Raw genomic sequence first — 17618 nt, 5'->3', positions numbered from 1 at the left:
AATTTAAAGACCTAAGTTCAAAATCAACCAGGACACTTACTACTTGTGGTGTTACTTTGTGCCTGTCATTGAACCTCCCCAATCTTCAAGATTTTCTGTAAAGTGGAGGTAATTATTACATCTACTTCAAATTGTTCTGTACATCAGATGGTCTGGAGCAAGAGGTTAGCCATTTCTGCTACTAGTATTATCCTCTAACAAAGAAAATATAACATCTTCAGTGTATGAGATGGGAGTGGGAGTTGGGAATACAGTTTCATTTTGAGAAATTCCATATTTAAGAGGATCAAATGTCTCAAGTCTTCCCCAAAATGATGTTTTCTCCTCAAGGCCAAAACCTCTATGGCATGCAGAAAAGGGTAGGGTGCTCATGTGAATTTTTATCTATTTCTTGGCCAAATAAACAGAGTAGGTAAAGATTAACTTTGGTATACAGCAATCAATAGTTCCCTGCTAATTAAAGCAGAATTATTTAAACTATTGAACACAGAGCCTGAAGGCTGGCATCGATGGGGATGAAATCGTAAGACCTTAAATAAAAACAGTTACATTGAAATCTTTATCATCCTCCCACCCTCACCAATCAGGTTCCTCTTCCTGTGTTCCCTCCCTTGCTCCTATATTAAGGTCCAAGCTCTTTGAAATGAGTCATAGGGACTTCTCTAATCTGTTGCTTTCATGTCTCTTCTTGCTTTAAAGGTGCATGAAATCCTGTAACTTCACAAGGCTCAACAGCTGGTAATAATTTTGTAAAGTGGAGATATAATTCAGGACATGTTGAAGACAGCTTCCTTTGTTTTGCCTCCTGTTCTTCACAATCAACTTAGCTTTATAGGAATTTGTCTACAACCATCATCCCCTTAGAAATGAACTTGGAGCAGCGAGGGCATGGGCAAGACCACCTCCTTACGCCGACTGTTTAGACAATAACGGTAATGCATGGGGGGAGTGGGAGACAACGTGATTAGTAAGGATTTTCATTTGATAAGATTTCATGAGCTGTCAAATCAGAGCTTGGGCTGCCAAGGCTACAGCTGTGTATATTTGAAGTATAGCTCTGATCCAGGAAAGTGCTGGATTATTTCATCTGGGATTAGAATGTACTTTGCATTCATCTTTCTAGTACCTCAAAAGATGATTTGGGAAAAAAGACGAGATAAAATCTTCAAGTGTTATTCAAGAAAACTGAGATACTGTAGAAACAACTATGGAATTTCAGGGCACAAATATTTGTTTTGCTGCTATTGGAAATAATTAAGTAAAACTAACCTATACCTAGGTGTGTGCAAAATTAAGTGACACAATACACAAGCCACACAGGTAGAAATTTGGCTCTGGCTTTGATTTCACAGCTGACACTCAAAATCTGGGGGCTTGTCAACAGTACAATTCTAAATAGAGATATGAGAAATGGGAAGCAAAAAGAGAAAAGAATTGGAGAAAGAAAACATTCTCACCATTCAACAACTACCAACTACTAACATTTTGGTACCTTTTTTTGTGTTATTGTTCTTGTTTTATGGTTTGTTCGTAAATTATATTCATACTATTTTACTAGCCATCTAGTAATCATACTGTGGCACAAGAGGCTATTATAAGACTGTTCATAACAGTATCAGTTGAATGGCCAAGAATTGAATGAAGGCTTGTTAATTTATCACTAACGGGAAATAAATGTAAAATGCTAAATAGATGCAAAAGATGGAATACCATGCACTGCTCCCCAAATAAAAACTAATCTACAAACAGCAGCAGGAACAGAGGCAGTTAATACACAGAATAGGGGACAAGCTCAAACCAAATTGTGTGTATGACAAAACAGCCTCTGACATTCTTAGCTGTGCATTCTTGTGCAAATTATTTAACCTATCTGTTCCTTGATTTCCTTATCTGTAACAAAAGAATAAAAATAATATTTAACTGATACTATTGACATAAGAATAAATTAGTGAATAAAGAGAACACAAAGATATAGCATATTTTAAGTGCTCAATAAATGTTAGTTACCATTATGTATCAGAAATAAGATGAATATGTATATCATAAATGTAAATTAAAACACAAGCTAAATAATATTTATATGTATATATCAGGAATACATATACATTAATATAAACAGATGCAGAGTGAAGTGGAAGGTTATAAATTACATATGAGGGAAGCTAATAGGATTGGGGATACAGACTGAAAGGGGAAATTATGAAATTGAATTAAAAATAACAAGAGGGTGTGCATGGACTGGAGATGAGAACATGCAGTAACTCAGATTCTCTTAGGGAATTTTAAATGTGAGATGCAGAGAAAGTGGTAGAAGCATGGAAGGAACTGGAAAGTTAGGCTGAATCAGGAGACCCAAAGACATAGAGTCAACTGAACAACCGAATCCTACAGTGAGGAGCCATGCAGAAGGCAGAACCAGGAGCCACTGTGCATTTCCTCCTGAGACAGAGGAGTTCCTCTTTGCTTCCTTAGCTCCCTGTGTATCCATCCCTGGGCCCCAATACCTGAGACTACTTCAGGGTTTTCTCATTGTTTGAAATTAAAAATAGACTAATAGTGTATCAGTTTGATTAGGCACTCAGCAGAGAACATTGCCTGTGGATGTGAAAATGTTCTTTAGTTCAATTTGAGGTGTACAAATATAAGGACACAAAATCTATGATAATGACCTTCAAGATAACTTTGTTCATTTTGTCCTGCTCAAAGCCCTGCAGTGGACATCGGGTGGGGCTGGAATGGAGAAAATAGTATCTTTAAGATCTCTGTGCGTAGTGATTCATCATTGTATTACTTGGTATTACATCAAGAATCTGAAAAGATTTAAAATATTTTAATTGCTTCCAATATGAAACTATATCAAGAGTGGGTTGTGTGAGTCTGAGGTTTTACTCTGGTGAACAGATGTTATGAAACAACATAAGCAAAGTCCCGGGCAGAGTGCCTAACACATGGCATACCCTTAAAAAGTTTGTATCTTTCCCCAAACCTTCCTCAGGCATGGCTCCAATAACCAAAAAAGGATGCCAAAACTTACCAAGTTAATTAACTGCGACTTAAATGGAATGATATTAGTGTAAAGGAATATAATGAATGAGAAATCTAGGATGTAGCTGCTGGGACATTATAGTCTTAGATATGAGGGGAAGGGGCTAGAGTGAATACAGGTGGTATTAATATATTATTTTCCTAGAAGAGGGCTTTAAAAAAGAAAAAGAAGGATGGACATAAAAAGTAAAGTGTTTTCAATGTACATACTACTGAAGATTACAGTAAGATTTTTAGGTGATGAACTATAATGAGCCTCTTGGCAAACAATTAAGTACATCTTAATGGAAGAAGAAAATGTTTGCAGCTGACATAATTATAGGCTTTAAGGCAACCTTGAGGGAAAGGGAGAACAAATGAACAGGTAAAAGTACAAAACTGAGAACAAGACTTGAATCAGGAGTAGAGGAGACGTATGTTATCATAACGAGAAAATAACTGTAGAAATTGAGGAACTATCAGTGTACCCGAAAGTATCTGTAAATCAACACACAAAATATGGAAAACAGACACAGTAAAGCAAAGACCCACTGTGGGAAATCTGTTCTGCAGTTACATCCCCACATTGTCATGCCTGAGTGCTGAATAGCATCACTACCTGAAAGGAGCTATGAGCTCATGAAAGACCCATTCTTTTTGGAAGTTGTGTAACTTGGCATCAGTTTCAAGCCATTGAAATATTATCTTTGCCCAGGAGGTCTGGGCCTAACCAGAGCACACAGTGCTATACAGCATTAACACAAACCTATGTTAGTGCCTGATTCTGACAAAAATACATGAACATACTGCTAAAGAGCTTCTGAATATTTCAAGAAAGAAGAAATGGGCATCAGGTGTCCAAATGGGCTCCTTTAGATCAACTCAAAGACAGGCATCTAACCTCTTTTGTGATGGGTTTACTAGACTTGTAGAGAAGAAAGGAGACGGTATATGCAGAAAGAAATTTGACAAAAAGTCTCCTGATACCCTCATAAACAAATGTAAAGAGCTAGAGGGATTTTTGTAGCTACCCAAACAATGTTGATTAATGTATCAGTGCCATCCTGAGAGATGTCTTCCTGCAACAAATGCTGAGGGGGAATGCTTGGTCTTATTTTGTCCAACATTTTGATTAACAACTTGGATAAAGACACAGATGGCATGCTTATCAAATTTTTGGATGATATAAAGCTGAGAGTTATGGCTAATATATGAGATGTCAGAGTCAAGATTTAGAGCCCTTAACAAGCTGGAATAATGAGTTGCAACTAAGAATATAAAAAGGAATACAGGTAAAAGCACAGTTCTGCATTACGGTACCCAAAGGGCAACGGAACATGTATACTCAGAATGAGGGTTACAAAACTTTATATGAGTTCTTAAAAAACAGACTTCAACAGCTTTTTAAACTGCATACTGAAAATGCATCAATAGTGATTGATGATTGATGATATATAATACTTATATATCAATTGTTATATAGAAATTGATAATTTCTATATCAATACTTATAGATATTAAAGTATACATTTTATTTATTTTAATGTAAATGTCATCTACTGAGCAGTATTTGAAGTGATTTATAAAACATGCACAAAAGCAATGTTGAAATGGCCTAAAGAAAGCAGAAAAATTAGGTGGGGTGCGGAGGCTTATGCCTGTAATCCCAGCACTTTCACAGGCCGAGGTGAGTGGATCACTTGAGGTCAGGAGTTAGAGACCAGTCTGGCCAACATGAAGAAACCTGACTCTACAAAAAATACAAAAATTAGCCAGGGATGGCACACACCTGTAATCCCAGCTACTTGGGAAGCTGAGGTAGGAGAATTGCTTGCACCCAGGAGGTGGAGATTGTAGTGAGCCGAGATCACACCACTACACTCCAGCCTGAGTGACAGAGCAAGACTCCATCTCAAAAAAAAAAAAAAAAGAAAGAAAGAAAGAAAAATACATTACAATATTGCAAATCTTGTATTCCTATTGGTTCAAGAGACAATTTTGAGCATCTTTGCTGTCCAAAAGAGTGTTCTTTGCCTATCATACATCTACTCATCCTTCACTTTTTTAGATCACATTTTCTTCCCTAGAGTGGTCCTCCCTGATTCCCCAAGTTAAATAAAGTCCTCCATCTTGTTATTATCTTATAGCGCCCTGCTCCTTTTTGCACTTAGGGCTATTTGAAATTACATATTCTATGTATATACTTTCTTAATATCTTCCTCAACTACTAGACTGTATAGAGATCACATCTGTCTTGTTTAATAGTATATAGTCAAGGCATAGCAGAGGTTTTGGAATCTAGAAGTTATTAAATATATCCTATGTTAATGAGTAAATGAGCCAAGAACTAGAGGCTAACAATCTAGAAAGGGAGAAAGACAAGCAAAGAGATAAAGTCTAATGTAAATAATACTTTAGTGTCTGACTAAATTTCTGTAAGAGTACAGAAACACACTGGTGAAGTTGAGGAAAAGGCTTCTTGAAGAAACTGACTTGAGTTAGGGCTTAAAATTGAGTAGAAGTTCACCTTAAAAAGAAAAAGACATCAAACTGAGGAAGGAACACAGGCAAAGAAATGGAGTCATGGAAGGACAGAAGGCGCGTGGGAAACAGTAAGAGGAAGTCTATATGATACACAAAATGTGTGGTTGAAAATGACATTGGGACACTATGTTCCCTTTACTGTCATTTAAGTGGTTAGTGGCCAAATGAAAACATCCTAGGAAAACAGGAGCACAGAAACAAAAGGGGCTAGAGACACTCATATGAGTCAGAAAACAAAAACCCTGGATATTTAGCCTGAAGAGTAAAACATTTATAAGCGGAGGAAGCATTATATATTTTTTCAAATTTATGAAATCATCTTATGCAGACAATTTTTATTTTATTTTATTTACTTATTTATTTATATTAATTATTTGATTTATTTTATTTTGAGATGGAGTCTAGCTCTGTCGCCAGGCTGGAGTGCAGTGGCGGGATCTCGGCTCACTGCAACCTCCGCCTCTTGAGGAGGAGAATCAAGCATTCTCCCTGCCTCAGCCTTGGGAGTAGCTGGTACTACAGGCGCACGCTGCCACGCCCAGCTAATTTCTTGGATTTTAGTTGAAATGGGGTTTCACCATGTTGGCCAGGATGGTCTTGGTCTCCTGACCTTGTGATCCACCCGCCTTGGCCTCCCAAAGTGCTGGGATTATAGGCATGAGCCACTGCACCCGGCCGCTGACAGTTTTTAATTTTTTTTTTTTAATTAAATGAAGTTAATTTGAACGAATGAATGGAAGGAGCTACTTTTAGGCTTTAAACATAAAGATCTTTCCAATTTTACGAGTAGTTCAGCTGAATTTTGCAGTGGTAATAAGCTCTTAGTCAGGGAGGAGGTTTAAGCAGATTCTTCCATAACCATCTCAAATAAAAATATTTCTTACAGGTTTTCTGAAGTTATCACTTCCCATTGTCAACATCATTCTTATCACCTATAAGCTATTCCAAAAGCTATTCCAAATCTAAAATTACAGAAATTTCTTTCTCCTGACTTAAATAAAATATTTCAGTTGTGTTTTCTTCTTACCACTCGAATGAAGACTAAGCTCTAATTTTTCTATCTTGCCCAAATTCCTATCTATGGGGTCTCAGGTGTCATGACCTACAAACCACAAATTCTCATCAGATATGTTTTATTTAACCTTATAAATTGCGACTTACTTTCCAGTCTTACTCTGGTATAACATTACAAGTCAAGGAAGAAAATCAAAATATTTTATTCCAAAACATGTTTCTCTGCCATATCTTGAAATGGCCCTGCAAAGCCATCTTTTGTGGGGAAAATTTTCATCTATAAAGAATCTCTATTAACATAGCTAGATCTTTTTCTTCCAGACCCTCCCAATCCTAAAGAGATTAACTAAGATCTGAATAGGAAACATTTGTCATCTATTGTCTTTAAGGGCAGCCACTGTAAGACTTCCAAAGAACCATGGTCTCTACAATCTTTTATCTTAACCTGAACATTCCCTTTCTGTCAATCCCAGGTCTTCAGACAAACTGAATGAATTGTCAACCAGAAAATGTTTAAATTCACCTATAGCCTGTACTTTGAGTTGTCTCACCTTTCTAGATCAAACCAATGTACTCAGGTCCCAGCTACTCAGGTGGCTGAGGCAGGAGAATCATTTGAACCTGCGAGGCAGAGGCTGGAGTGAGCGGAGACTGCACCACTGCACTCCAGCCCCAGCAATACAGTGAGATGCCATCTCAAAGAAAAAATAAAAAATAAAAATAAATAAATCATCTCTAGATTACTTTTAATATCTACTATAATGTAAATTCTAGGTAAACAGTTATAGAATATGGTTTTTATTTGCACAATTTTTATTGCTGCATGGTTATTTTTTAAAATATTTTTTATCTGTGGTGGGTTAAGTCCACTAATGCAGAACCTTTCAATATGGAGAGTCAACTGTATTCAATTTATTGAGAGTTTTTATTATGAAGGATGTTGAATTTTATCAAATATTTTTTCTTTATCTATTGAGATGATCATATGACTTGGGTCCTTCATTCTGTTAATGTGATGTATTACATTTGTTGACTTTTGCATTTTGAAGCACCTTTGCATCCCAGGGATACATCTCACTTGATCATTGTATATGATCCTTTTAATGTGCTATTGAATTTGGTTTGTTAAAATTTTGTTGAGGATTATTGCATCTACATTTATTAGAGCTACTGGCCTATAATTTTCTTTTCTCATAGTGTCCTTTTCTGGCTTTGGTATAAGGATCATGCTGGCCCCTTTATTTATATATTCTTAATGGTATCTTTTACAGCACATACATTTTTAATTTTGATGAAGTACGATTAATTTTTTCCTTTGTTTCTAGTGCTTTGGGTGGTGTAGTACCTAAAAAGACTCTCCCTAGTCCAAATCTAGAAGATACACTTTTATGTTTTCTTATAATAGTTTTATAGTTTTAGCTATTACATTTAGGTCTATGATTCATTTTGTTAATTTTTGTTATGGTATAAGGAAAGAGTCAAGCTACATTCATTGGCAAGATATTCAGTTGTTCCAGCACCATTTGTTAAAGAGATTATTCTTTCTTCATTGAATAGTCTTAGTACCCTTGTTGAAAATCAAATCAATTGAGCATAAATGTAAGGGTTTATTTATGAAATGTCAATTCTGTTTCATTAATCTATATGTTTCTCCTTATGCCAGTACCACAGTATCTTGATAACTGCAACTTTGTAGTAAGTTTTGAAATCAGAGAGTGTATCTCTTTCATTTTTGTTCCTCCTTTTCAAGACTGTTTGACTATTCTTGGTCTCTCGCATTTCTGTATGAATTTCAGGATCAGTTTGTCAATTTATTCAAAAAAGCTACCTAAGCTTTTGATATAATCTGAACTAAATAGTAGATTAATTTGAGGACCATTGGTATTTTAAGATAACAACTATTAACAATATTAACAATTATCATCCATTAACAGAGCACATCTTTCCATTTATTTAGGTCTTCTTTAATCTTCCCCAACAATGTTTTATAGAGTATAATACATGAAGGTTTCAGACTATAATAAATTTCTTTAGTTAAATAAATTCTTAAGTCTTTTAGCCTGTTTGATGCTATTATAAATGAAATTATTTTCTTAATTTCATTTTATGATTGTTCATTGTTAGCGTATAGACCTACAACTGCTTTGTGACCATTGATCTTATACTCTGCAAACCTGCTAAATTCTTTAGCTCTAATAGCTTCTTTCTGAGGGTGGTTCTTAGTATTTTCTATTTATAAGTTTAGCTTATCTGCCAATAGATATAGTTTAACTCCTGGATTTTCAATATAGATACCTTTTATTTACTTTTATTGCCTAATTGCCATGGCTAAAACCTCCAGCATGGTGCTGAATAGAAGTTGAGAATAGACATTCTTGGTTTTTCCCCGATCTCAGGAAGATTGAACTATTTTTTCTTTAATCAAGGTAGAGAAAGAGTTACTTTGCAGCCCTTCATAAGATACCTACTTGCTTTTTTTATGAAGAAAAAATGAGTAATAAATATTAATTTATTAATTAAAAAACATGTTTAGAAGTTCTGTTTACTTTCTTATTTAGGGTAAAATGTATTTCATTTTATTTCAAATAGGTACAAAGAAAGTTGTACATGGATTTCATCATGGGTCCATAATTTATTCCCTGAGAAGGGTCAAAACGCACACTGCCTTCTCTAGAAAGGTTTTCCTATCAAATTCATACAGATCAGGCTATAAGGCCCTAGACATGTCTTCTCTCATTTTCCATTTTCAATCACCAGTAAAGAAATCTTGATTCCATACTTGGGCATAATTCTGGATTTAGATATATAGAGTATATTAAACCATTTGACTGGTTGAGATCCTGAAATTTTTGTTTCAGTGTAATTAAAAAAAAAATTAAAGTATGGTCTGCCTCAGAGGGAGGAGATATTCTTAAATTTGCAAGCCCCTAACACAGCCTTTTATTAGACTATGAATATGTTTACAGAGTATGACTTGTTAATCTTTATAAACTGATATATAGGAAAGTGCCTGATGAAAACTAGATGTTCCATTGATATTTGTTAAAAGTATAAATGAATCCATGAGCAAATGAACCACTATTCCCAATGGATCCTTCCAGGTGACTTCCTGGACAACATGAGCTCCTCAAACATTTTCAGTAGCTGAATTTTCTCTTCAAATGAGATCTCATCAGTAAGCCCTTGTCTCCAGCAACTGCTAAATAGGTTGGAATTAGAAAATACAACATACTAAATAAGCAAGGTAAAGCAAATATGTGACCTGGAGACAGACAAGGGGATGCCCAATACCCTGTAAAAAAGAAACAAAACAAAAGTAAAAGGAAATACTAATTCTATATAAGGTTGTTCAAAGAAATACTCAAATCCCATATTTACTTTCTTCATTGTAACATTTTTGCTGACAGTATTTTGTCTAATAGTTTTCTAGATTATAATTCAATTCAATATAATTCACATAAAGTCCCCTGTGTAGATATCATGCACGAGGAAAACAAGAAAGTAACACTATGCGAATGCTTCAAACCCTTGAGCAAAGTTTCAAATTATTTATCATTTGTACATTTCAGGATTTTAGTTTCAAAAACATGATAGCCGCCTTAGCATATTCTGGTAGGCTGAAAAACATCCCCAAAGATTTCCAGGTTTTATTCCTTGGAATGTGCAAATGCTACCTAATAAGGTAAAAGAGATTTTGCAGATGTGATATTGAGATGGTAAGTGTGGTGTTACAATTTATATTGGTGTTCATCCAGGGTTCCTGGCTTATAACTCCCATAGTCCTTGATACAATCTTTTGTCACAATGTTGGGTGTGTTAGGCCTCAGGAAACAGAATCTCTCCAACTTCTCCTATCCTCCCTTTCACCTGCCCCAAAGCAGGACTCTAATCTTCTCCAACATTTCTGATTGTGGGTGTTAAGACCCTCCCCAGAGAGGGTCCTGCCCTATATCCTGTGGAAAGAATGCCGACTTCATGAAACTTCCATAAAAACTCAAGAGGACCACGTTCAGGGAGCTTCCAGATAGCTGAACACATGGAAATTCCGGGAGGGTGGCGTGCCTAGGGAGCTCATGGAAATTCTGTCCCTACCCCCATGCTCCTCTTGTCTCTTCCTCTGTATCCTTTAGAATAAGCGAGTAAATGTTAAGTATTTCCCTTAGTTCTGTGAACTACTCCAGCAAATTAATCAAACTCAAAGAGGGAGTCATGGGAACCCCAACTCGAAGGCAGTTGGTCAGAATTTTCAGAGGCCCAGAGCTGCAACTGGTGCCTGGAGGTATGGGAGGCAGTTTTGGGGTCTGAGCTGCCAACCTGTGAGATCTGATATTATCTCCAGATAGACAGTATTAGAATTGAATTGGAGGGCAACCAACTGTATCTGCTGCTGGATGTGTGGGGGAAAAACTCCCATAGATTTTGTCACAGAAGTATTTTTCTGTGTTGATGATTGGTGTTGTGGTGGTCTGTGGGCAGAGAAAAAACATAGTCAGGGTGTTTTTCCCTACATCGAAAGGTTATCCTAAATTGTCCTCATAGGTCAGGTAGTTTAAGCGTTTTTAAAAGAAGGCATCAAAATGTTTGCTGCAGAAGAAGGACCCAATGTGATATTGAAGCCAGATGCTATGCCACCGGATTTAAAGACACAGGAAGAGGCCATGAGCCAAGGAATGTAAGGAATGCAACTCGAGAAACCGGAAAAGGCCAGGAAAAGCTTTCTTCCAAAGCCTTTGGAGTGAGCATGGCCCTGACTACACCTTGATTTTGACCTAGTGAAACAGATTTTGAACTTCTTACTTACCTTCAGAACTATGAGAGAATAACTGCATTGTTTTATGCCACTAAGTTTGTAGTTTGATAAAGTAGTCATAGGGAACGAATTCACATATGTAAATTAAAATTAGTTATTCATAAGCATAATTTACAATCTGTGTTTTGTGAGCCATTATTGAGTATGTGTGATGTGCTGACACTTCGCCAGCTGTTTGTGATGATAGAGTGATGAAGTGTTCATGGTCCCTCTCTCAGGGGGCACACAGCCCTCTGTGGCAGCATGGATTAGCAGTAAGATAGGTAAAATAGGAGAAGTATAGGACCGAGGACATCTATCTTGCTAACAAACATTAAGCAGGCAAGCTCTGCTCCTAGTGGGTTCTAGGGTTTGGGGAGTGGGGAAAGGGCTGCCGGGCAAGACTGCCTGTGGTTTTTCAAAAAGGGTGACATTTCTAATACAAGTTCAGAAAGGTTATTACGAGTCAACTAGAGAATTAAGTTGCAAATTAAATTAAATTAAAGTCACAGCCGGAGGAAGGCAGATAGGTACAGAAGGCAAAAGAACCCTGTCAATAAATTGTGTATATTGAGATATTCTAGAACCCAGGACTGCTGGAGTTCAGAGTGGGGTGGATGAAAGATGAGGCTTCAGGGATTAAACATGGTTAAAATCAAAACCACAGTAGATATCATCTCACTCCAGTAAAAATGGCTTTTTACCAAAGAGGGAATAACAGATGCTGCTGAGGATACGGAGAAAGGGGAACCCTCGTACACTGTTAGTGGGAATGTAAATTAGTATAATCATTATGAATAACAGTATGGAGGTCCCTTAAAACACTAAAAATAGAACTACCATATTATCCAGCAATTCCAGTACTGAGTATACATCCAAGAGACATAAAGTCAATATAGCAAAGGGGTGTCTGTACTCCCACTATTTTCAATAGCCAAAATATGGAATCAACCTAAGTGTTCATCAGTGGATGAATGTATAAAGCAAATGATAATGACAGGAGGCAGACAAATCCTAAGCAGACAGGGACAGGTCCCCGGTGAAATCTGACCTTGAAGCTGAAGACAGTCCTGGGTAAATCCTTGGACCAGATTGAGAACCTCTCTGCCTATTTGCTGTGCTTTCGTCTGATTGATCCCCACCCTTCACCTATTTTACATATACCTACCCTTTCCTAATTGGTTTTCTACACTTTTGTGCCCACCTTTGAGTGATGCCTTTGTTTTAGCCTCTTTTTGCATACTCAAACCAATCAGTACACACTCCCCATTCTGAGCACATAAAAGCCCTGGACCCAGTCACACTGAGGGAGAGATGACCTGACTTCAGGTGGGGGGCACCTTTGCATCCCATCTCTGCAGAAAGCTATTTCATCACTCAGTAACATTATTCTCTGTCCTTTTCACTCTTCGATTGTCAGTGTATCCTCATTCTTCTTTGATGTGTAGGACAAGAACTCAGGACCTACCGAAAGTGGGGCTGAGAGCTCAGTTGCAGTGGCTGCGGGATAAGCACCAGACTACAAGGCAGGCATAGCCTGGCAGGCTGAGTAGATGGTGTGTCTCCTGCAGCAAAGTTAGCAAAGGGGCCAAGGAAAATCCTGTGTCAAAAATGTGGTGTAGCTGGGCACGGTGGTTCATGTCTATAATCCCAGCACTTTGCGAGGCCAACACAGGTGGATCACCTGAGGTCAGGAGTTCAATACCAGCCTGGGCAACATGGTGAAACCCCATCTCTAGTAAAAATACAAAAATTAGCTGGGTGTGGTGGCAGGTGCTTCTACTCCCAGCTACTCGGAAGGCTGAGGCATGAGAATCACTTGAACCCAGGAGACAGTGGTTGCAGTGAGCCCAGATTGCACTACTGCACTCCAGCCTGGGTGACAGAGCTAGACTCCACCTTAAAAAAAAAAGTGAAATATATACACAATGGAATATTATTCAGCCATTACACAGAATGAAGTCCTGTCATTTGCAGCAACATTGATTGAACTGGAGATCATTATGTTGAGTGAAATTAGCCAAGCATAGAAGGACAAATATCACATGTCCTCACTTATATGTGGGAGTTATAAAAGGAGATGTCATAAAAATAGAGAGTAGATTGGTGATTAACAGAGGCTGGAAAAAATAGGAGGGATGAAGAGAGGTTGATTAACTGGTCCACATATATACTTAGGAAAAAATAAGATCTGGTTTTCAATAGATCAGTAGAGTAACTCTAGTTAACATTAATCTACTGTACATTTCAAAATATCTAGAAGAGGAATTTGAATGTTTCTAGCATAAAGAAAAGATACTTAAGGTGATGAATATTCTACTTAACCTGATATGATTATATGAATGTTTCAAATTATCAACAGTATGCAGAAAATATGTAAATCTTGTATACTGATTTAAAAAAAAGGAGGGTAAAATCATGAAGGGCGTGTATCCCATTCTAAGTGGTCTGGGCAATGGGTTGCCATTTGAGGGTTTAAAATCTATGGGAGTGATAATCAGATTTGCCTTTAGGAAAGATCCTTCTCCTTGTAAAGGGAGAAAGGCTGGCAGGAAGAAGGATTGAGTGAGGACAGTGGATGGGTCACCACTGCAGTGAGTCTACAAGAAACGTAAGGCAGCCTGAACTAAGGCAGAGCAATGGGGCTGGAGAAAAATGGACAGAAGAAAGAAACAGCTCTAATGCAGCAATATTATATGAAGTTTTTATCTATGGTCATGTTAAAACAAAAATAGCAAAAGAGGCAAAATCACAACATGAAAACATAGAAACATATTCTTTATCTTGTCAATGCAAATGTCCTTGGCCGAAACACTATTATTCTTCCCCAAGTGGTGAATTGAAGAGCCTTTCAAGGTCTTAGTAAATAAACATAAAGGTGTAAAGGATCTAAGCAATGAGTCATTTGGCAAGAATTTCAGATGACTAGAAAGTTTCTATTTATTTCTGGGAGAGAGGGTATAATATAATTATTCAGTCCCTTCCATGAACTCGACTTATGAAGACTGCTCATAATAGATTAATATGTGTGTCCTGTCTTTGATATCCACACATCTTTGCCAGGACACTTCATATATAAAATGCTCCTTAGGCCAGTTGCAGTGGCTCATGCCTGTAATTCCAGCAGTTTCAGAGGCCTTGGTGGGCAACATAGGGAGATCTCACCTCTACATAAAAATAAATAAATAAACAGAAAATTAGCCAGTAGTCCTAGATACTCAGGAGGCTGAGGAAGGAGGATCACTTGAGCCCAGGACTCCGAAGTTACAGTGAGCATTATATAATCATGCTACTGTAATCTAGCTTGGGCTACAGAGGAAACTTTGTCTAAAATAAAATAAAACAAAATAAAAATAAAAACAAAATAAAATAAAACAAAATAAAATAGTTAATTTTGAACCTAGACCTGGAATCAGGAAAAAAGCTATCTTAATCACCTTGATTAATAAAGATATAATTTTCAGTCCCAAGCATGTTCTTCCAGCTCAGCCAAAATAAATTTGTTCATATAGAGTTGTAAGAGAAATATTTCAATATGCAAAATTCAACACACAGAAAATCTAAACTTTCTAAATGCATTAATATTAAATTCACTTTTCCAGTGATTGCAAACATGTAAATATTTATTCCTTAAATCCAAAAAGAGATTCTTTATGATGATTATTATTTTGCTTTGTCTTCTATCTATACCTACTTATATATTAGAGTAAATTAATGAAATTATAATTGTTAAATTGCAAATGCTAAATTACATCTGGATGATATATTAATGAAAATCATTAATTGCCTATCAAATCAATTATAATTTATCTGGAATCAGAGAGAAAACAGATTACACTTTCATTTCATAATTTGATGAATGAAAGCTTATTCACATTTTTGTCATTGGATCACTTGAAAAATCGTTCCTTCTGCATTCTTCCATTGTTTCAAAAACATTGCTTATCCACTAGTAGCAATGCAATTTCATTACCTCTATTCCCAAACTATACATCGAGGGCAAAATAGAACAAGGTTTTCTGTGCTCTTTGTGTGTTACACAGGTGGCTTCTCTATGGATCTGCTTTTGTTATACACAGCTGTTCTACCCAAAGGGCTGTTAAAACATGTGCATACACTGCACACGCACTTCAGAACTTGTATGTGGGCATATGTGTGTTGACTCTTGTCTAAACTAGCCTTTCCATTCATTCGGCCAACAGATACTGAGAACCTGCGTAGGACCAGAGCCTGGGATAGGTATGGGGGATGGAGAAGTGAACATGATTCAGTCATAAATTTCAATGAACTCTCAAATTAGTAAGAAAAATAGAGATCTACATGGATTTTTAAAAGTTAAATGTAGTCCTAAAAAGAAACACAAGAGTGGAAGAAGGGGAAATACTTCCTGCAACGGGTAGCACCTGATCTTAACCCAGAGAATGAAGAGTCCCATGAGAGGAAGAAAAAGGCCATGCCAGGTGAAGTACATCCTCATGGAAGTCCTTGAGGGTCCGGTTGAGGAGCTGCTATATAAAGAAGAGACCAGGAAGGACTGCAAGCAGGCTGATGGCTTGGACATATTTTCGTGTCAGTGTGATGGCTGATGGCTGCTGGCATGACAGATAGCAGGTGGATAAGTCAAGACAGAATAGCATAACATCAATATGTGCAGAGGATAGCAAAAGGAAAGGAAAAGATGAGACATACTTTGGAGACAAAATTACCAGAACCCGATGATTAAGTCATGTTTTCAAAAATATGTTTTGAAAGTCTATGAAATTTCTGACACGTAGGTGCTGTGGATAAGCAGTTGAAAATAAATAAAAGACATTTAAAAATGTTTCCACTCTTCTGGAACTTTGCAATATACTGGAGGAAGAGACAATAAGCACTCATTTCTAAAAAGTAAATATATAATGTGTCAGTTGGTGATTAAGTGCTATGAAAAAACATAAAGACTGGCAAGGGAAATAGGAAGTGATGAGGTGGATCAATTATTAGAGGAATCGGAAAGACTTGATATGATGGGATATTCAGCAGAGACCCGAATGGAGAGATGAAGGCAGGGCCAGGGAGAGAGAAAATTCAGTGTATTGGCATGCTGAAGTACTTTTTTGTCCTGTTCTTTGGGGGGGGGGGGAACCACTGATATAAGAAACATGGTTGGAAGTGGCTCACCTCAAGAATCTTAATTTTGTCATGGGATATTTTGTGGCCCAATTTAGGTAGTCCCATCACTGGACCTGTTGTCATACAGATGGAGACGACACCATGCACTTTTGCATCAGGCAGTGATGGAACTCATTAAGAGCCAATAGGGGTTGACAGAACATAGAGACAAACTCCATTTTAAAGTTTTTTAAAAAATAAATTGCAATTTAATATTTATCCTCACCGTGATATTCCCAAAGCCAAGCAGACTCGGCTGTGATTATCTATGGTTTGAGTTATCCATAGAATCCATTAGTATGGATAACTCAGAATTTATGCAGTTGTGTTCCCACAGTTACGTGTATCCAGTAGGGGCCATATGGAACATATTATGCTTGATGAGGAATAATTATCCTCATGAAGAAGTCTCCCTGATGTCATCGTGGGGAATCCTGCTCATGTCTAAAATGCAAATGGAAGACAAAGTCCAAGTAAAGATTTAAAAGGGGGAAGCACTTACCATTCTTATTGGGAGATCCAGATTCAGGTCATTACCCTGTGCCTCAGTTTGCCCATGATAAAAATGTATTTTTTTCTTTTTTTTTTGAGACAAGGTCTCTCTCTGTTTCCCAGGCTAGAGTGCAGTGGCACAATCTCGGCTCACTGCAACCTCCGCCTCCAGGGTTCAAGTGATTCTCCCACCTCAGCCTCCCATGTAGCTGGATTACAGGCATGTGCCACCACACCTGGCTAATTTTTGTATTTTTAGTAGAGATGGGGTTTTGCCATGTTGGCCAGGCTGGTCTTGAACTCCTGGCCTCAAGTGATCCACCTGCCTTGGCCTCTCAAAGTGCTGCAATTACAGGTGTGAGCCACTGCACCTAACCTATGATGTAATTCTTAATAGTGAGCTAATTCATATACATATATATGTATAGTTAGAGGCAAGGTCTCATTCTTTCACAAAGGCTGGACTGCAGTGGCACAATCATGGCTCACTGAAGCCTTGACCTTCCACAAACTCAAGTGATCTTGCCACCTTAGTCTCCCAAATAGTTGGAACCACAGATGCATGCCACCAGGCCTGGCTAATTTTTTATTTTTTCTAGAGGCA

General features: G+C 37.4%; 1 protein-coding gene across 3 annotated transcripts in view; it reads right to left on the bottom strand.

Annotated features, from left to right (window-relative positions):
* THSD7B (thrombospondin type 1 domain containing 7B) overlaps positions 1-17618 on the bottom strand; it is a 780632-nt gene that overhangs the window by 131731 nt on the left and 631283 nt on the right. The window lies entirely within an intron of this gene.

Source organism: Papio anubis, chromosome 10 (genome assembly GCF_008728515.1).
Source record: "Papio anubis isolate 15944 chromosome 10, Panubis1.0, whole genome shotgun sequence".
NCBI classification, from domain to species: domain Eukaryota; kingdom Metazoa; phylum Chordata; class Mammalia; order Primates; family Cercopithecidae; genus Papio; species Papio anubis.
Note: the sequence above shows the minus strand (reverse complement) of the source record. Positions and strands in the feature narration are given on the sequence as shown.